The sequence below is a fragment of the Spermophilus citellus genome, assembly GCF_964194105.1.
Source record: "Spermophilus citellus genome assembly, chromosome: 5".
Taxonomy (NCBI): Eukaryota; Metazoa; Chordata; class Mammalia; order Rodentia; family Sciuridae; genus Spermophilus; species Spermophilus citellus.
The window spans coordinates 116,288,844-116,310,555 of NC_138186.1; positions in this window are offsets into that span (position 1 = coordinate 116,288,844).

Sequence of the window (21,712 nt, forward strand, 5' to 3'; positions counted from 1 at the left end):
GCTCACTACTCAGGACAGGTTTGCCCCATCTCAGGGTGTGACTTCAGGTGGCTTCCAAACTTGTACTCAGTTTAAGGATCTTAGGGACAGACTTTGCCTCTACCTAATGAACTCCATCCATTTAGAGAACAAAGAACATTTGATTCTCTTGGAAAAGACCATCAAGAATAAAGCGGTCAAAAAGCAAGTCCTCTTATCCACGTGTTGGCACCAAGGGCTGATGAGAGGAAATAAAAATGTTACCCTTTCTTCCTCTCTAAAATCAAAAAGAAAATTCTTGAGAGCCCTGAACTCTGATTTTTCTTTTTTCGTGCTGTGTTTGGGGAACATCATATAATGAGATATAGTGTGATTTTTTTTTTTAATTAAGAAAAGCAAATTCTTCTGTAGAAATGCAATCACTGGTAAAGAGGTATGAAAAAGTAGCCCCTTCCGGAGCCCAGCAGAGGCAGGGCAGGAGGGGAGAATAAAATTCTTGTGGAGTCGTGTCCATCAGACAGGATCTTAAAGGCCCAAGTAACCGAAAAGAGTGTGTGATATTTTATCAAATTCCTAAGTGGGTAACATATTTTGTAGGTTGAAATATTTTCCTCTTGTTTAATTTTATTCTTGTGTTTTTCTTTGATGAGTGAATGATTGCGAGGCCTCTGCCACACTCCAGAAATACTTGTGTGACTGCTTTTTAAAAGAAGAAGAAGAAAAAAAAAACAACTATGTGTCTGATCACTTTTTTCTCTAAAATTATCTCATTGCCTGGCAATCAGTCTTCTCTTGTATACTTGTCCTAGCACATTATGTATGCGGGAAATGTAAACAGATGTGAAGGAGGACCAGAAAAATTAGTGAATATTAAAAAAAAATGTATTGTGCATTTTGGCTTCACATGTTTAACTTTTTTTTAAGAAAAAAAAGTTGCATGAATGGTAAAAAATCTGTATACAGTATCTGTAAAACTGTCTTTATCTGTTTCAATTTCTTGCTCATACCCTATACAAACTAGAGTTAAATATGGTGCATGGCCATATTCAAACACCTAAGAATCGAGTAGTTCATCCTTTGGTTCGAAGCACCTCATCGTTTCTTTCAAAGCGAACACTATCACATCGCATTTTTATGAGGATTTTGTCTAACTCTGTGTTGCCATGAATTAACTCTGCAGCCTTTCTTCTCAAGGATCAAAACCAGTTTGATTTGGGAATCTTCCCCTTTCCAAACAAAATGGAGATGCAGTACTTACTTTCCTTGGTGTTTGTAGATATTGCCTTGTGTATTCCATTTAAAACTGTAATCTAGTTTGTAAAAGAGATGGTGACGCATGTAAATAAAGCATCGATGACACTCTTGTCTTACTCCAAGAAGTCTTTTTACCTAACCCTAGGAATGCAGTGCTCGAGTTTATCTCGAGGTCTTCCGTGGGATTGCCTCTCAGGCTACAGGTACAGTACTGAGACTCTCGTGTAATCTGTAAGTGAACCCAGCAACTTTTTTGTTTGGCCCACTTTTTTTTTTTTTTCAATCAGGAATTGAACCCAAGGTGCTTTACCACTGAGGCACAATCCCAGCTGTTTTGGAAAAAAAAAAAAAAAATTTTTTTTTTTTTTTTAATTCGAGACAGGGTCTTGCTAAGTTGCTTAGACTCACGAAGTTGCTGAGACTCGTCTAGAACCTGTGATCCTCCTGCCTCAGACTTCCGAGTCACTAGGATTATAGGCATTCACCCCTGTGCCTGGCTTCTGGCCCACTTTTGACCTCCACAGACAGCCAGACAATTTAATAAATTCGGATTTATGGAGTTCATGTTTGCCAGGGGTCACTCTTGGTGTGTATTGAGTCCTATGGCCCCAAAGAGGCAGGAATTAGACTCCACCTTCACAACTGCCAGAGGTTTTAACCTGCAAGTGATCTGAGCCTAACGAGGTCCTCCTCGTGTGAGTCCAGCAAATGAGTGTCTGTCATGTGCAGGGCCCTCCTACACGTTGAAAGGCAAACAGTGCTTCAGCCTTCTGAGGGCAACAGCGTACATTTTTCCTTTGTGTGTGCATTAGTGCCTCCTTGTTAGGAGGGACGCCACCCTGTTGTAAAACTATTCTTAGTAGCCTTGATTGTGCCTCTTAATAGATTATTAAAAATTATTGCACTTACAGTAACCCCCAGAATTCTGGTTTAAAGGTCCCAAGCAACACGATGGGCTTCAGATCAGAGAGCTGAGAAGGCTTTAAAGCTGGCTCTTTGGGATGAGTTCTGTTTTGGTGGAGATTCATGCTTTTGTCGGGTTTTCCTTGCCTTTTCTTTTAATTAATAAAAAGGTAAAATGTCACCATCTTCTGATACCAATGCCTGCTAGGAAAGGGTATTTTATGTGAGATTGCTTATCAGTTTTTATTCTCTCAAAAGGGTAAAGATGGAAATCTACTGTCACTTGTCCTAACGGTCCTAGAGTTTGCCAAGGCCATGTAAAAATGCAACCAAAACTTGCTAGAGTTAACTCTGATCAGCAGGGTTAAGTCAGTGTCAGATGCAGTGATGGTCTGACCCCTAATGGCACCAAGAGAACCCTGACCCAGGCCTGCCCTCTGCCAGATGATGGAATAAAGAACCAAATCTCAATGAGTGTCCCTTCTTCAGCATCTTGTTTAAAACAGGAAAATTTGGACTGATGTCTAAAATACCTTAGGAGTTTGATTTTGCAAACATCAAATAGTAAGGGTGAAGCTCGCAGCCAGCAAAGGCATCTCTGACAAACCAATTGAGTCAGCACACCACAACCACAACACAGGTCCAAAGGTGGAGGGAAGCGGGATTCATAGCCACGATCCACCAAACGCTGCATACACACAACCACTACCCCATGGTAAGGAGGAGGAGGAAGATGGACACGGTCGGGCAGGAAGCACTTTTTGGTTCCCTTCCAGCTTCTCAATTGGATGGTGGAAATGGGCAGGGAGTGTATTATAGGTGTGGGTCTCAAGAGGGAAACACTCAGAAAAAGGACCCGGTTCAGCTCTGCTTTCATCTCTGTTGAAGACAACAACGGAAGTGGCTTGGAGGGCCCCATAGGCAGGGCTGGAGGGAGAAGAATCCTTTCTCCTGGATGGTGGGGTGCATCTTTAATCCCAACAACTTGGGAGGCTGAGACAGGAGAATCTCAAGTTCAAGGCCAGCCTCAGCAACTTGGTGAGATCCTGCCTTAAATAAAAAGGGCTGGGGATGTGGTTCAGTGGTTAAGCACCCCTAGGTTCTATCCCCAATACGAAAAGAAAAAAGGCCCTAGGGTGCACTGTGAGAGGTAGATTCTAGAAAGATGTTGGGGAATGAGAAGCCATGGAAATTCATGAACTATCTTCACAACAAGGCAAGAAACTGATGATGTTTATATGGCCCACAGAAAGCTGCTGCTGAGGTTCCAGGTGACTGGCCCACAGCCCTCAGTCACAGACCCTGTAGAGAGCCACAAAGACTGAGCTGTCAGCAGCTTAACCCCTGTGACTTTCCAACCAAGTTGAGAGGCTGTTATCTAGAAGTCACTGAAAACTTGGTGATGGGTAAACCGGGGGGAGGGAGGCAAGGGAGCTTGGCTTTCAGCTCTTCACATTGTGTATTATTTTAACTTATCTAAATGGAGTGTGCTGATTTTATAAAGATAAATATAGCTTCCAAAGAGCAGAGGTGGACCGGCTTTGACTCCTATTCTTCTGAGATGGGAGGGAATAAGGTGGGAGAAGGATATTGAGACGAGAACTGGAGATAATAACTACACTGTAACAGGAATCTGACTAATAAATGAATAGCAAAATTGTGAGTTTGTGTCGTCATAACTTCTTCCTGTTAACATCTTGTAGGAGGTACCTAACCAGAACAAAACACTAAACACATCCACTAAAACAGTAATTATGAAAACTATATATATATATATTTATATATATATATATATATAATCATATTAAATGTAATCACCTAAATGTTTATAACTATGTACTTATTGATATAAAGAATACAATTAGAATCAACCAATGTGAAACTATGGCTGGAGAGAAATACTCAAAGGCAAATATAAAAATCAAAATAATCCTTGTGTCCTGGACACTCTGGGCCTTACCACAGGACTCAGGCCCTTGCTGTGGCTACCAGAGTCAGAGAAATCTGAGCTACCTGCTGCTTGAGCCCCAGTGAGAAGGACCAGGGACCAGAAAATGCTAGCCCTTCCAGCAAGGGAGGAGAGACTCTTCCTCCCCACGGTAAGTACCTGATGATCAACTCCCACAAGTAGGAAGTAGGCGTTCATGTGAGGACATGTCTCCAAAACACAAATGTCCATTAGGGAAATTGAGTTATGCAGTTTTTTTGTCAAAATTGTCTTCATTTCTTTGTACTGTATCTTTAAATTAATATTTTGAAAGATAACGCATTCAGATGACTCAAAAGCCAGAAAGCATAAAAAGATATAGGGACTGTCTTCCCCAAATCCTTGACTCTACCTGCCTAATTCTTTCCACACCAAAGTTTCTTGTGTGGATACAAGAAACTTTGTATCTCAGAACTCTTGTGTTCCTTTAAGTAATAAAAACATTGATTCCTACTTTCCCCTTTTTATTATGCAAAAAAAAATGTACTATTGGCCATCTTGTTTTCTGAATTTTTTTTTAACCTACCCATGAAGGAAATAGTACAAAGCTTCCTGGCATTTTTTCTGTAGTTATGAAGAATTCCGTTGTATTGATGCACCATAACTGAATTAACTAGGAGATCCCCATTGGTAGACACTAGACATTGAATTGTTGCCAAGCATTTATTATTGGCAACACTGCAACAAGTATCCTCATATTATTTCATATATGTGCAGGAATCTTTGTAGGATTAACACCCAAACGAGGAATTGCTGGTCAAAGGATATACAATTAGTGATTTTTAACAGAAGTTGACCAAATTGCTCTTCAATGTATCGATTCACACCGCCAACAAGGTGTGTGAATCCCTGCTTTCTTAGTCTCATACTTTCAATATTTTTAAAAGAAAATCGCAGCTGAGCATGGTGACACCATGCCTGTCATCCCAGTGACTCAGGAGGCTGAGGCAGGAGGATCACAAGTTCAAAGCCAGCCTCAGCTGGCTTTGTGAGGCCCTAAGCAACTCAGCAAGACCGTGTCTCTATATGAAATATAAAAAGGGCTAGAGATGTGGCTCAGTATTTAAGCACCCTTTGGGTTTAAGCCCTGGTACCAAAAAAAAAAAAATTGCAAATCTGTATTTCCCTTGCTCTCTAAGTCCATACCTAAGGAAAAGGAGGCCTGCACCAGGAGGTGAGGCTGGGTGGAGAGTGGGAGGGAAGCTTAGGAGGTGGAGTCAGGGTGACCTGATGACTGCTAGGGACGGGAAGCAGCTCTGAGCACTCAGGTGATTTCTGCACGTTGAAGAGTCATGCTGCCAACCTGTCCATCCAGTCTGGCCTCAGGCTCCTCCCCTCACGCCACCAGCTTGGACCACCTTGCCTCGGGGTCAGCAGCCTGACCTTCCAGCTGGGCTCCCTCACCTCCCAGAATTCCAAAGGGGAGCTGTCACCCCAAAGGAAACAAGTCTGGTCTCCTTGGCCCCAAACCACACGCCCAGGCCTATTCATAGTGAGATTGCACAACCATCTGGAGGACAGCCCAGCTGGGCATGGGACAGCAGTGCTGGACCAGGCCCTAGGCCAGGGTGCGCTGGACAAGCCTGCCAGCCTTCAAATCAGGGCTGTCCCCAAAGCTCTGGGGTCTCACTGACGCCTCCCAAGGAGGGAAATGGCTCCCCCAAAGGAGAAGCTCTACGGCTAACAGCCTCCCACTGCCCTACTGTGCAGGGAGGCACTGCAGAGAGGGGGTCCTCTGCTCCTGCACACAGAAGCCAGGAGGCAGGTGCTGACAACAGAGGAAGTTTACAAGTGGGGAGCCGGTGTCAAGGGGCCGGGAGGGAAACAGCCTTTGAAAGGGTCACCAGCCCAACGGTGACAAGTGAATCAATTACTTCTCTGAGCCTCAGTCTTGCTGGTGTTGCAGTGGAGTCAAGGCTGCCTGTCTTTCAAGGTCATGCAGACAACCTGAGAATGTGCCCGGAAGCCTCTGAGCCACACTTCAAGCAAGTCCAGAGCAAGTCCTTCATCCAGTCCTCATCACCATTGACCATCTCATTGGCCCCCACTCCAGGGGCAACTGGGGGTTTTACCATATAGGAACATAATCTAGCGAACCTATAAGTATAACTAGATATGAAGTAATCAAGTACAAAAACTACTCATGCCTTAACGTGTGTCAGCCTTTGCTTTCTTTGATGTTCTTTAGGATCTTTCAGCAGATGCTGGGCTCATGGTCTGCTTCCTCCATGCTGTGTTCCAGAAAATCATGGTCATGGTCTCCAAAATTTGAATCCTTGAAAGACATGGTCAAAGGAATCGTTCCTGGCCCTCGCTCTGCCACTGAGAACTGTGGGTCCCTGAGTGCATCATTTCTGTTGCTCTGGTGTGGGTTTCCCCATTTGCCAAGTCTACTTCCTGCACACCTCCAACTTCATAAAGGGATCCCGCAGAGCCTAGAAAAGGAGCTCCACTCTGCGAACCACTGCGTGCTTGCATGTAGCAAAACAACAGATCCTGTTTTGAGCGGGGTGCGGGGGTGGGGGGTGTTGGTAAAGATTAATACGTTGGTTCTCCAGAAGGGAAACTGAGGCAGACTTCAATGTGGGCTCAAAGATTCACTGTTCCTAAAGGGTAATCCCCCTTTCTGGCTCAGTCCTCCAATGCCACCTGCCTAAAGTAGTGGCACCCTGGGGAGGGATCTGGGGTAGAAAGTGCATCCTAAGGGCCAGGGAGAGAAGTGAGAAAGGGAAAAGGATGAAAGAGATGAAAGGGGACTTGGAGATGGGGATGAAGAAGGGCCAGGAGGACTGGAATGGGGAGAGAGTGGCTTATTTCATGGTGTCCATTTCTTTTTTTTTTTTTTTAAGAGAGAGAATTTTTAATATTTATTTATTTTTTTAGTTCTCGGTGGATACAACATCTTTGTTGGTATGTGGTGCTGAGGATCGAACCCAGGCCGCACGCATGCCAGGCGAGCGTGCTACCGCTTGAGCCACATCCCCAGCCCCTCATGGTGTCCATTTCAGAGGAGGTGGTGCCCCCTACACAGATGTCAGCCCTGCAGTGTGGCTGGTTCCCAAAGAAGTGACCTGAGGCAGGGACCTGTGTGGCCCAGTTGGGACCTGTGTGGCCCAGTTGGATCATCTGCCTGATGCAGATAGGAGACCAGGAGAATTTTCTGCTAGTCTGAAGAGGTTTGGAAATGGCAGCAGCCTGAAGCTGTCCCCTGGTGTTTCTGTGTATGTGTGTGAGAGAGACAGACAGGGACAGAGAGACTGGAAGAGAGAACAGGAGCGCTCTGATGTTGCTGTCTACAGGAAGGGCCCAGATGGACCCCTTCCTGTCCAGAGCACTGTTGCAGCCCTGCCAAGCGTTTGGGGAAGAATGTAATTAAAGAGCACCGACCAGGGTGGCTTGAGCTTTAATTGCCATGTTTGTCCCTCCCTGAGTGCAAGGGTCCAGGCCTCCTCCCACAAGGCCCAGCTAGGCCCTGAGCTGGTTCCACCTCTGGAGGAATAAAAACATCTTCCCTGGGCAGGGTGGCCACTGCACAGGCCTGATTTATGTTTCTTCTTATAGAAGTCACTCATTAACATAGAACTCAAAGCAAATCAAGCTTATAATGGTGAGCTTTGTGTAGTAATAAGTGCACCACACACCACAAGAACACAATTTCTTCTTCTTATTTTTTTTTTAATTGTACCAGGGATTGAACCCAGAGGTGCTTAACCACTGAGCCACATCCCCAGCCCTTTTTAAAAATATTTTATTTAGAGACAGGGGTTTGCTGGGTTGCTCAGAGCCTTGCTAAGTTGCTGAGACTGGCTTTGAACTTGTGATCCTCCTGCCTCAGCCTCCTGAGTCACTGGGATTATAAGCATGCGCCCCTGAGCCCCACAAGAACACAATTTTTTGTGAGAACAGGCCCCCATTGTAGTGAGAGGCACAGTCCATCTTCAGAGTTAGATGCAGTGGAGGCGCTTTAGCCGTTCCAAGCTTCAGGGTTCTTGTCTGTTGATGAGGGGTACTGATAATACCTCCCTTGAGGAGTCTTATGAGGAAATGCAAATTCCTATCTCCCTATTCATCCTTTTTTTTTAAAGAGAGAGAGAGAGAGAGAGAGAGAGGATTTTTTAATATTTATTTTTTAGTATTTGGCGGACACAACATCTTTGTATGTGGTGCTGAGGATCGAACCCAGGCCGCACGCATGCCAGGCGAGTGTGAACCACATCCCCAGCCCCTATTCATCCTTGATTATTAGTTATTGAGGACCATCTGTGGGCCAGTACTGTGCCAGAGTTAGTGGTTAGAGCTTAAGGTTTAGAAGGCAAGGGCCAACGTATTAACATTTACCAATGATTCTCTCTTCCATTCTTTTCCCTTTCTCACTCCTTTCCCCATCTCTTAGCTGCACCTTCTACCCCAGCTCCACCTCAAGGTCCCACTACCATAACTATACCCTATCCAATGACAAGGGAAGGCAGATTTTCCCATATGTGGTCTTTGGATCACACGTATCAGAAAGGCATGAGGGAACAATCTTAATTTTCCAATACCTTGGGCCCATTCCAGAAGGACTAAATCAGAACCCAACAGAGCCCAAAATTCAATGTTTGAGAACATTACTTCCCATGACTCTGAAGAACACTAAATTTTGGATATCCCTGTTGGGGGGGGGGGTCAAAGGTAAAAATATCCACCTACTCAGGAATATCTTGTGTGTAGGCAGAATAATAGCTCCCCAAAGACCATATCCTGGTCCCTGGAATCCATAAATATGTTAGATTATAAAGCAAATGGGGGTTAGGGATTTTTTTTTCTTTTTTTCCTTAAGCTGCTCTTTTTTTTTTTTTAAGGATCACGGATTAATCAACAGTTTGTTTGTTTTTAGTCATAGATGAACACAATACCTTTATTTCATTTGTTTATTTATGTGTGGTGCTGAGGATCAAACCCAGGGCCTCACATGTGGGAGGCAAGTGCTCTCCACTGAGCCACAACCCCAGTCCCAAAGCCTTGTATCCATTGACGTGTGTGTGTGTGTGTGTGTGTGTGTGTGTGTGTGTGGTGCTGGGGATTGAACCCAGGGCCTTGTGCAAGGCAAGCACTGTACCAGCTGAGCTATATCCCTGCCCTTCAACAGATTTTTATTAAAAATAAGATGATCTGGGTAGGCCCAATGTCATCACAAGACTCTGAAATGGGGTAGGAAATCAGAATAAAACGGACTCAACCAGAGAGATGGCAGCATGAGAAAGACTCCGCGGGTCACTGCTGGCTTTGAAGATGGAGGAAAGGCCACACATGAAGCCACAAGGGCAAGCCTTCAGACACTGGGAAAGGCAAGGAACAGCGTTCTCACCAGAGCCTCTGGGAGGGACCATCCCTGCCAATGCCTCCTTGATTCCAGTTCAGTGAGAGCCATTCTGGACTTCTGACCTCTGGAATCACAAGATAACAAAATCTGTTGTTGGTTTAAGCCACTAAGGGGCTTAAATCCTGTGGCTTTTAAGAAGAGCCATAGGAAATGATTATGTCCTTTACATCAGGTTGGATTTATGCTACTGGATTTGAAGGAGCCGACGAGGTCCAGACCTGGGCTTGAACTGTTGCACGGCTCACGGGCTATCCTCTCAGTTGCTGACCTCCCTCTGCCATTTGTTCCTGTTCATTGACACTCTGGTGCTCAGACAGCTGTTGAACAAGACTCTTGTGTGTTCATGGGACTGAGGATCTATAAATTGCAAACATCCTGCAGGTCCAAGGACCTCAATCATGTTTTCAACCCAGTGTGCCTAGAGCACCTAAAAATGGCCCAGGTGGCTCCTTCCAGAACCCTGAGGAAAGGGGCAGAACTAGGCCAGGAGACTTCCAACCAGAGTATGGCACTCCTCCCCACCCCAGATCCCCTTAAGATGGGAACACGGGCGTGTTAGGTGCAGGACAGGATGAACTAAGTTGTCTGCAGGGCAGGCCGAACGAATGTTAGCTGCAGGATAACCCACACACTCAACCCCCCCCCCCCCCCCCCCGTCTGGTCCTTTATCATTTGTTTGTGTCAAGTCTAAACACTCAAACCCCGCCCCCTGAAGGCTGAGCACTCAACCCCCCTTGTGCCAACAAGGCGGCTTGCAGACCCAGAGACCCCATTAGATTTGGGCTATAAAAACTCCCTCCTGCCGGGCCCCTCTCTCTTGCTCTCTCTGTCTCTCTTGCTCTTGCTCTCTCTATCTCCCTCTCTTGCTTTCGCTCTCCCTTGCTCTCTCTTTCTTCTCTCTCTCTCTCTCTCTCTCTCTCTCTTCTCCTCTTTTGCACTGCTGCAATAAAGATCTCTTGGTCGCTCTGAGTGTTGTGGTCACTTTCCTTTCATGGGGCAGCCCTCACACCCTCTCCCCAGGGGGCACAGACATGGACTCACATCTGGCTTCTTCACTTCGTCTAGGGCGTTTGAGATTCATCCATAGTAAACCTTCTGGTGACCTCCCAAATCATAAAACTAACACGATTTTATAGAATGCCTCAGAGCCTATTTCTTACAAATGAAATGAAAGGGGTCCTGGGACATCTGGCCCCAAACTCACTCTTCAACAATCTGGTTGAGGCTGCCAGTCTTCAAATTTGGTGGTGTTCTTACAGGGTCTCATTGTCCTTCTTCACGGTCCTCTCCCGTTACCATGCTTTAACAACTGGATTTGGTTTTTTAACAAGCCCAAGAGGGAAGAGCAGCAGGTACCTGTACCTGTACCATTTTGATGAAGGTGGCCAAAGTTCAAGGATACTGGTCCTTGACCAAAGTCAGCCAGCCTCCTTTGGATGGGAAGAAATCCTGGTTCTTCCCATTCTCTCTCCAGGGTTTTCTGGCTTTCAAGTTTAAAAACTTCCCCAAATGGACAACACAAGGGTGGTGATCTCTTTAAGTGGCACATTTTAAAGTCTATTTTTGCCCCAAATAAGTGATAGAGTTGGCGAAAGGAGAAGATCCTGCCCCCGCTCGCTGACTGCCATCTCAATTTCTCATTTGCAAGATGGGCGAACCCTTCCTGCCTCCTAGTGCTGCTTCAAACATAGAGGGGAGAGAAGCGGAAGGTGCCAGTGGGTAAGGCAGGGGAGGCACTCCACAAATGGCAACCGTTATTACCCATTCGGTTTATTAGAAGCTGCTGAAGGTGCACACCACTAACTCTGGTGGGTGATCTCTGCCTCTCAGTACTGCACAGTTTTTCTGGCAGTGATAGGGGAAGCCAAGGGGTTAACAAGGAGGCCTAGAAGCTGGCACAGCTGGGGCTCATTAGTTCCCAGTGAGGGGCCAGCCTACAAGGAAGGGGCCTCACAGCTTCGAGGAGGGTGCTGCCTGCCCAGGGTGTCTCCCATGAGGGAAACTTGGGCTGCAAACTTTGTTTTTCTTACTCCTGAACTTGGTTTTACACTCCAGAGGGGAGTTCTTAGTTTCTGGATTTGGGTTTTGAGCTCTGGTGCTGGCAGTCCCCGCAGTTGTGGCTTGCCACTTGTTGTGGGGCCGTGTTACTGTTGATGTTGGCCCCAGGTGGTTAGAAGGTGGGATCTTCCAAATGGGGACTCTCTGGTTTGGCCACTGAGATGTGTCTCCATAAGCACAGTTGGGGCTGGGACAGTTATCCACAGGGTGGGTCTTGAGGGGAAAATTCTTCTCAGCCACTCATCCCTACCCTCTCCTCAGTATTATTATCATGGCCCCAGTGTGGCCTGTATTCTGCCTCAGACTCCAGTGAGACAAGGGAACTGTGTCAGCTCCCGCTGGGCCCTGAAGAGGCTCCTGACAGCAGAAATAGAGAGACCAGGTATCCGAGGTACCCTGGAGAGTGAACCAGGTACTCTGACAGCCTCTGTCCTTCACAGCGCCCAGGTGGCTGGAGCTGTAGAGTGGAAGAACAAAAGGGAACACAAGTAGCCAAGAAGGCTTCAGCTCCTCTGTGAACTCTCATGACCCCCTGGCAGCCATAGGTGACTTCCGCTCTGTCCCCCCTTAGACCCCTGTCCTGTGGCACTAGTCATGCTACTGTAATTACCTGTGTGGCTGGCCAGCTCTGCACTGCTCCTACCTCAGGCAGCTGTGGAAGGTGCTCAAGACACACTGATGGGGGGTTGAATGAATCTGAAGGAAAGATGGACTCCCACTGAGCAGCCCTGACCTGATGGACAGGCACTAACTAGCAAAACAGTCACAGGTAGGAGTCTTCATTCCTGCCCTTTGAGTTTCTCCTTTCTTTCTTTTTAAAATATATATATTTTAGTTGTAGTTGGACACAATACCTTTATTTTATTTATTTTTATGTGGTGCTGAGGATGGAGCCCAGTGCCTCACACGTGCTGGGCGAGCGCTGTACCGCTAAGCCACCACCCCAGTCCGAGTTTCTCCCTTCTTTTTATTCCAAGTATTCCCCCATGAGCAGTGAGTGCTGGCTTTTAGGTGCATGTGACATTTGTCTTCACAGCCACTGTGGATGCTAGCGCCCTTATTCCAGTTCTGCCATCCCTTCTGGGTAGACTCATGCATGCAGAAGTCAAACCCGGTGAGCTTGCTCCCTGCTGGTTTAGCTTGTTCTTGATCTTGACCTCATGCCCTCCCCTATGATGTTGCAGGTCATCATAAAGCACTTATCTTACGATGATACAAAGCAAGCTCAGCACTGGCTGTGATAAAGGGGACGCCTCAAAGAAACGAAAGCATTTCAGCTAGGTGCCTAGCAGGCATTGCGGAGTGGGGGAGGGGAGGAGGTACCATAGAGCCTGGTCCCATGAGACTCATGCCCAGGTCCAGTGAGGGAGGTGGATGATCATGACAGAACAGTGTGAGAAGCGCTGGGATGTGGTGACTGACTAATGAGTTATCCAAAAGGCAAAGCTGATGACACTTTCCACCTTCCATTCCCACTTCACACACACCCTCCCTCTTCTCACCCCTTGATTTGTGGAGTTAGTAGTTTGGGTGCCTGTCTCCTTCCGTAGGCTGACCTCTCTCCAGCCAGGCAGAGAGGACAAGACGCGATGCTCAGGAGCTGGTTGGCTGTCCAGTTGACTCCTAGAGGCCTGTTTATTGCTCAAGAGGATTGATTATGCATGACACTGTGATATGTGCTTTTTGTCTTCCCAGAGGCTTACTTCAGCTTTGGCCAGAGCTTGGCATTCTTAGCCACACAAGGCCCTGGAGGTACATTTGGTGGGATCTGGAACTCCTGGATCAGTTCGTTCTAGTCAGGGAAGAGAAGCTAAGTGGGGCCAGAGGGGCCAGAGTGTCCCATCCCCCTGGGCTTGGGTCTTCCTCTCCTGCTTCACCCACTAGCTTCTCCAGCTCTCAGCCTCCGGCTACAGGATGCAGCCATCTTGTAAACCCTTCCTCTCCTCCCCACTGGGCAGGCAAAAGGGAGACAAATTTCACAGCTCAGCCCAAAGAGGTGAATCCTGGGCCCTTGCTATTTTCAGAGCTTAAAATTGAAGCCCATGGTTTCTTTCTTCAGCACTTAATTAGACTGCAGCGCCTCCTAGGGCTGCCTCCTTCCCACCCATGAGGGAAGGCCTGACCAGTGGGTTTGGGAGCTGATGCCATGTTCAGACGGGAGGGCTGAGGCCTGGGTTATTTTTACATATCGGAGGTTGTGGAGAATAAAACTGCTTGGTTCTGAGCCAGTTAGACTAAGTCAGTTGGGAGAGGAAGGGAGCAGGAAAGTCGTTATATCATCTTGCTTCTTTGAACTGCATCGTAAATCTACTAGACAGGAAGTGGGGGTTGGGAGGAGAGAGGGCAAGGAAGGGAACAGAGGAGGGACAGTGAGGCTGGAGTGGGGCTGGAACAACACCACCCTTGCAGCCTGGCTCAGGGGAGGTCCTGTCCTGGGGGGCGGGTTTCATATGGGGAGGGTTGGGGAAGGGGCAGGTGAGAGGCACAGGTGTCCTAGGTCAGGTCAGGTATGAGCTGACTTATATTCCTGTGGTGACTTTCAAGCTGGTCTCAGGTCCTCCAGCTAATACCACTGTCATACAGACAAATTTTAGGACTGCAAAGGGCTTAAGGGACCCTTTAATGAGGGTTTTAAGGACAACAGAAGTAAATTAAAGTACCCAAAGCCACACAGCTAATGAGAACCAGAAATGGAGATAGGATCTCTTGACTCACGAGACGGCCATCTATGAGATCTCCTTTTCTTATCGCTGTTTCTCGACTTTCTTGAGGGCACAAGATTTTATTCTAGAGTAAAGAAAGCATAAAATGCAAATGCACTTGGGTAAAATTACATATATTAATTCAACTCATATTGAGAGATAAATAATTGATTTTTAAAAATGTAACAAAATTTATTATTTGCTAAAACCAAAACATAAATACTCTTTAGAGCAATTTAGCAGAACTTGGATACTATATATGTAATATTCACAATGTCCAGGATTCAAGACATAAAAGGCCAGGAAAATATGACCTGCTCTCAAAGGAAAAGACATCAAGTGATCTCAGCTCCAGGATGATAATTGATTCTTATTACTTTACTGAGTAGAGATTTTGATAAGTAGGAGGTCCCTGTGCTCCATGGAGAATCATTTTAACCATTGAACGGGGAGGCATCTGCTTCATGATTACTCTGAGCTCCTCCTGCCGCAGTCTGGCTGGGCACAGAATCACGAGCCACTCAAGCAGGAACAAAACATTATTTTTGAAAATGCCGCCAATACTCCGTACACGTCCGGGAAGAGGCCGGTCCACCCACGCGGTGGTGTTCCACGAACCGGGAACACAAGTTCCTCCCCCGGAATTCCCTCCTACTGTACTTCCCCAACCAATGGGAACTCTCCAGGAGTCCCGTAGCAGACTGAGGTGAACAGCAGGAGTCCAATATCCATATGAATGCAAATCTTAACATAATCATATCATCTCAATGGCTTGCTGGCGTCACCTTACAACCAAAAGTGCCATGCATCACATTACTTGGCTGTGGCTCTTAGCATCCTCCAACTCCAGTGTTTCTGAAAGGGGTAAGTGATCTGTGATGTCCTTGAAATAGATGCAGCTCCCTCCCCAGGAGGAGTGACACCTAGCTAATGACTTCCAATATTCCTACATTTTGCAGCATTTCTCTAAAAGTTTTAGATGCCTGCCTTAGGACCATCATTACTGTTGGATAAAACTTATACCCACTCATGAAACCAAGCAAATTCTCATGCTTCCTACCCTTCCTTTCCCTCCCACAACACTAGTGAGACTGCCTCTCAAATGTTGGAACTGATATGGAACCATGTATGACCTTCCTACACACCACAGGACCCTGAATTAAGTTAAAGAATAGCCCTGGCCAACATTTATACTTGCTTTCATTTTTTGCCAAGCACTTCACTAGCATTATCTCATGTTCTCTGGTTAACTATTATCATCATCCCCATTTCACAAGAAACATCAGCTTGAAAGCACCAGAGAGCTATTGAAACAGGGTCCAATGTACTAAAGAAAAGAGAAGTTCAGAGAGGTGAGCAGTTTGACAATTGCAACTATTTTCCCCACAACTCTTTTGCTGATTTCCACGCAATATTGAGATGCTAAGTAGCTGAACATGACTCTTTGCAGTCTCACAGGACTAAGAAGATAAAAATTAGAATTCAAGGCTTGTCAAGGGGGAGAAGTCTTAGCACCCAAGTCTTTCATCTGGAAACCTTGAAGGGTTATACACCGGCAGTAAAATTAGTGTGGAAATAGTCTGACACAGAGTTTGAGGCTCAGATCTAAATCATTTCAAGCTCAGAATAGATTAAGGAAATATTCTGCTAGCTAACTGCCTGCATACACAAGAGTAAACCTGCTCTGGAGGATGACAGCATGTAGAAGCTCAAATTATCACTACAATTTTTCATACATGGTTTCTTCCATTATGTTTTTTAGAATGACTAGGCATAATAGGTGATAGGATCAAATGACTGAAAACTTAGAAAAAAAAAAAACCTGTCATTATTCAAAGATAGAGTCATGTATTGCTTAATGATGGGGATACTTTCTGAGAAATGCATCATTAGGTGATTTCATCCTTCTGTGAATGTCATAGGGTATATTTACACGAAACTATAGGGTGGATATCCTACTACAAACCTAGGCAATGTGGCATAGCCTTTTGCTTCTAGTCTACAAACATGCTTAGCATGCTTCAGGCAATTATAATACAACTGTTTAGAATATATGTATCTAAACATATCTAAATGTAGAAAAGGTATAGTAAAAGTACTAAGTGATAGGAATTTCTTCAGCTTCGTTATAATCGTATGCGGTCATCCTCATATATGCAGTCTTTTGTTGATTGAATATCATTTTGTAGCACATAACTATAGATGTAGAATCTGTTTTAATAAAAACCAAATGAAAATCTAGAACTGAAATTAAGAACTCAGTAGAAGGGCCTAAAAGTAGATTACACACAACTGAAGAGGAGATTCATGAACTTGTACATAGGTCAGAAGGAAATACTCAGACTTCACCACAATTATATCAAGATAAAAAGTTTAGGAAATACAGAGAAGAGCCTAAGTGATTTGTGAGACTCACTTTTGCAATTACTTTTGTGTGTGTGTTTGTGTTTGTGTTTGTGTGTTGATGGGGATTGAACCCAGGGCTTCACATATAACAGGCAAGCATTCTACCACTGAGCTATACCCCGAGCCCCCATCATAAATATTAGTGTAGAAGGAAAGGTGAGAAAAAAATGTTGCTTAGCAATATTTGAAGAGCAAATGGCCAGGAATTTGAAAATTGACAAAAAAGCATAAAGCCACAGATTCATGAAGTGCTCTAAACCCCAAACAGGTGAATACAAAGAAAATAATAGTGAGGTACATCATAGTAGAACAGGTAAGAAAACAAAATAAAAACTCATCATGCACAGAGGCACAATACTCAGCAGATTTTTCAACAAAAACAATGGAAGCTAAAAAACAATGAAATAACATGTTTAAAAGACAAAAAAAAAAAAAAAGAAAAAAATAGAATAACCACTAATTTAAAATTTTGTACCCTCAGAAAATATCATTAAAAGAATAAGAGTGAAATAAATTTCTAACAAGCTATAATTTATAAACAGCTGAAAGACACTACAGGAAAAAATTAGATTTTTAGGTAGAAGCAAGGAAATGCAGAAAGGCTGAAGAACTTTGTAAAAGTTAAACATATGGGAAAATCTACATTAATATTGACTGTATAAAATAATCCCTGGAAAGTTTTATATATATATATATATATATATATATATATATATATATATATATATATATATATATATATATAATTAAAATATACAACAATACATTTAAAAATGGAGCAAAATGGAATTAAAGTGATCCAATGTCCTTATCATTGCCAGAAACTGAAAAAATGACCAATTTATATTGGAATTAAATGACTCAAGGATGCATGTTGTAAATTTGGGGTCTAGGAGTGTATATTTAATTCTACAAAAACAGGAGCCTTGTGCTCATATGAGAAGATAGTCTTGATTTATGTACCTCCACCTTTGAGAAATTTATTATTTCAACAGTCTAAATTCTTTTTTTTACAGTTTCATAAGAACATCTTAATAGCTTTCTTGTAGTTAACTAGTATTTAATCAATTTCCCCCCTCCTTTTTTTTTTTTTTTTTTTTTGTGTGTGTGTGTGTGTGTGGCACTGGGGATTGAACCCAGGGCCTTGTGCATGCAAGGAAGCATTCTACCAACTGATCTATGTCCCCAGCCCCTAATTTTTCCATATTTTTATTTCCATATTGGTGCATTATAATTATACACAATAGTGGCATTCATTGTTATGTAGTTGTACATGCACATGATGCAGCAATATAATTTTCAGATATTTTCCCTTTTCTCTCCTCCCACTTCCTGGTGCCTTTCCTCTTCTCTGTGGTTCTTACTTCCCCCCACCACACACACAGCGTCGTTTTCCCTTGTCCTCTCTAGCTTCCACCTAGGAGAGAAAATATGCACCCTTTGACCTTCTGAGTTTGGCTTATTTTTACTTAACATAATGTTCTCAAGTTCCATCCATTTTCCTGAAAGTGACATAATTTCCTTCTTCCTTATCAGCCTAATTTTCTATCAACTGAAAAGATGAAGATTTTCAGCAGAATTAATTTACAGATTTCCTATCCCATGATGCAAGATGAAAATTAAAAATAGGTTCCCCCCCCCCTGAAGTTTTGGATGTATTTATTGATGTAGATCTGTAATTGACTATAAAAGAGAAGCCGGGATGCTTGAGTTATGGCTCCGACCTTTAAAGCTGACATCCCCGAGGACAACCATATGCTTCCACTGTGGGTGGACGCTGGGTCTGACTCTGTGTAGCCGGGTATGCCGGCTGCAGCAGCCTGGGTCAGAAGCACTGGCTTTTCAGCTACCCTGAGCATCCAAGCGCTGGCCTAACTGCTGCTAAATTAATAATACTGTTAGGAACCCCATATGCTTGTACTCAGGAGCAGTCAAGGTCATAGAACTGGGGGATGGTGACCTGGCTGACCCCGGTTGTCATTCCAAGTCTGCTTCTAAACAGCTGGGAGATGCTGGGCATTGGACACGACACTTGGTTCTCAGCCCCATCGATGGGGACACAAAGGTCACCTCTGCAGAGTTGTTTTGGGTATTGGTTATGAAAGCACTTGGCCAGGTGTGATGACAAGGTGAGGTACTGTTGTTGGTTTTATCCTCAAAAGAAAATAAAAAATAGTACTCTGGTGACCATATTTTATTGTCAGGAAGATTTGTCCAGTCCAGTATGGTGTCCCGTTGATAGAAGGATTTTGTGGTCAAAAACGTTCAGGCATCTCTGGATACCTGACTGCCACTCAAGAGGCCCAGTGCTCTCTTGTCTTTTCTTCCCCTCCAGAAGCAAACCATTCATTAGACTTCGAAAGGCCCTGAGAAGTCCTGCAGTGAAGATGTCGGTTTCAGTGTATTTATCCAGTGTGTTCCAAACTGATTGGACCAGTGAAGCCTCTGTGAGAGGCCCACAACCCCTTCAAACTTCACAACCTCCCTGGGTGGCCTCATTCATCCCCACAACCTCAATACCCCTACACAAAAGACTCCCAAGCTGATATTTCTGGTCTGGACTTCTCTGAAGTTCTAGACCATTCACACAGTTGCTGATGACTCAGGACAACCCAAACTCAATCTGAGCATACTGTCTAAAATCAAAATCAGCACCCTCTCTCTACCCTAAGCCTAATGGGTCCCTAATTGGATGAATGGCCTCAGCCTCCATTAATACCCTGAGACCCAACCCATGCCTGCTCTCTCCCCCTCATCCCTCACATCTCCCACACTCAGTCTATTTATTTCCTGCCCAGTTTATGCCTTGCATATGTCTCTCCAGCCCTTGGTGCCACCCTGTTCTACGTCGCTACAGGCTTTTACCTGGACCATTACTAGTCTCCTTGATCATTATCTTCCATGAAGGAGTGGGATAAATTTTCAGAAGTCTTAATCCCTTAACCCTTGGAATGGTGTCTCCTGAGCCCCATGTTCTCTGTGACCCAGCCACCAGGTTTTTTTGTATTTCTTCAGGGGACCCTACCGTAGGACCTTTGCTCGTGCCAATGTCTAGAATATGCCTCCCATCCCCCACCCCACTGCCTTTGTCTACTTAACTTCTGTTCATTCTTTAGATTTCAATCCAAACGCCACTTTCTCAGAAAAGCACCTCAAACCCTAACTTAATCAGGACCCTGGTACAGCCTGGGTCCCACCACAGGCCTCTCCTTTAAGCCTCTTCTCAAATTATTCTCTTTTTTAAAATCTAAATTAATGTCTTTCCCCCTTACTACATTTTTTAATATATTTTTTTAGTTGTAAATGGACATAATACTTTTATTCTATTTATTTATCTATGTGGTGCTGAGGATTGAACCCAGGGCCTCCCATGTGCTAGGCAAGCACTCTACCACTGGGCTATAGCCCCAGCCTTCCCCCTACTAAATTTTAACTCGCTTCCTGAGGGTAGGACCTTGCCTGTTTTCCTCAATATTATCAATCAAAAAGCCAGAAAACTCCTCGAATAGAGTTTGTTGTAGAAAAATAAGTCCCTTCCTCTGAGCATATCTCACACTTCTATTTCTTCTCTCTTGCCTCACTGGTTTCCCCCACCTTCAGAAAACAAAAATTCACCATTACGCTAACAACCTCTTTTCTTTTTTTCTTTTTTCTTTTTTGGCACAGGGATTGAACTCAGGAGCACTCAACCACTGAGCCACATCCCCAGCCCTAATTTGTATTTTATTTAGAAACAGGGTCTCACTGAGTTGCTTAGCGCCTCACCGTTGCTGAGGCTGGCTTTGAGTTCGCTGTCCTCCTGTCTCAACCTCCCCAGCAGCTGGGATTACAGTCAGGCCTCTAGTCTTTTTGTGGTGTTACAGATTGAACACAGGGCCTTAAACCCAAGGTAAGCGCTTGCTCTTCCCCCTAGTTACATCTCCAGCCCCAAGCGAACCTCCTACTGTCTCTCTAAAGAGTGAACATTTTATGGACATCACCACACAGACCCTTTCCCAGTCCTTCTGGTTCCAAACTCATATTTTGCTGACTGAACCAACAGGCTGCCTACTACCTACCCCTGGAGGCCCTGTCCATGTAGTTCCAATGTACCTGACATACCATGTGGTGCCTTTTATCTTTTATCAGAAAGGTTCAAGGTTTCTATCTGACTTATGTATCTGACCCAGGACAGTTTGGGGGACTAGTTTGTATCATTGTTCTAGGCTCCCCTGCTGGAATCCCCCCTCCCTGCACACACAGAGTGTTAAACAGGCTGAAATTTGCTTGGATCCTGGGTGGAAATGGAGTGCTGTGGTTTCCCTGTTTGCTGAGGTTGGGCTGGATTCTCACACTCTATCTTCCCAACTGCAGACCTTCGCTGAGGTTGAGGAAGGCCACCCCATGCCACACCCACTCACTTCCTTCCCCCCACTGCTCAGCTCCTACTTATCTTTCAAGCCTTAAAACCCTGGCCACTTCAGAGGGATTGGGGGGGGGGCGGGGGTACTGGGGATTGAGTTCAGTGGCATTTAACCATTAAGCCACATCCCCAGCCCTTTTTTTGTATTTTATTTAGAGACAGGGTCTCACTGAGTTGCTTAGGGCCTTGCTAAATTGCCGAGGGTGGCTTTGAACTGATGATTCTCCTGCTTGACGCCTCCCAGGCCCCTGGAATTACAGGTGTGCGCCACTGCACCTGTTCAGAGGGATCTTGCCTCACAGATCCATTTCATTTAGTTCACCCTGCCATTCCCTCATAGCATGTCACACTTTGCCTTCAAGACATATAATCAGAATTTGCATTTTCATCTTTCTGTGTGCATGCATCTGTTTACTGGTTGTCTTCTTACTAAAAGGAGAAACTCCTCCCTGAGAGCAGGACAGGTGTCTGTTTTTCACCAGCCCTGTTTGCACACAATGCCTGTTCACAGCAGGCGTCCCAGGAATGTGTGTTGAAAGGAAGAAGCAATGAATGAACCCATAAAAGTACTTGTTCTGCAAACAGCTTGGGACCTTTGGAAATTTGCCCACCTTGAAAACAACTCCAAGCCCAAGCAAAACTTAAGGAAGTGTAATTTG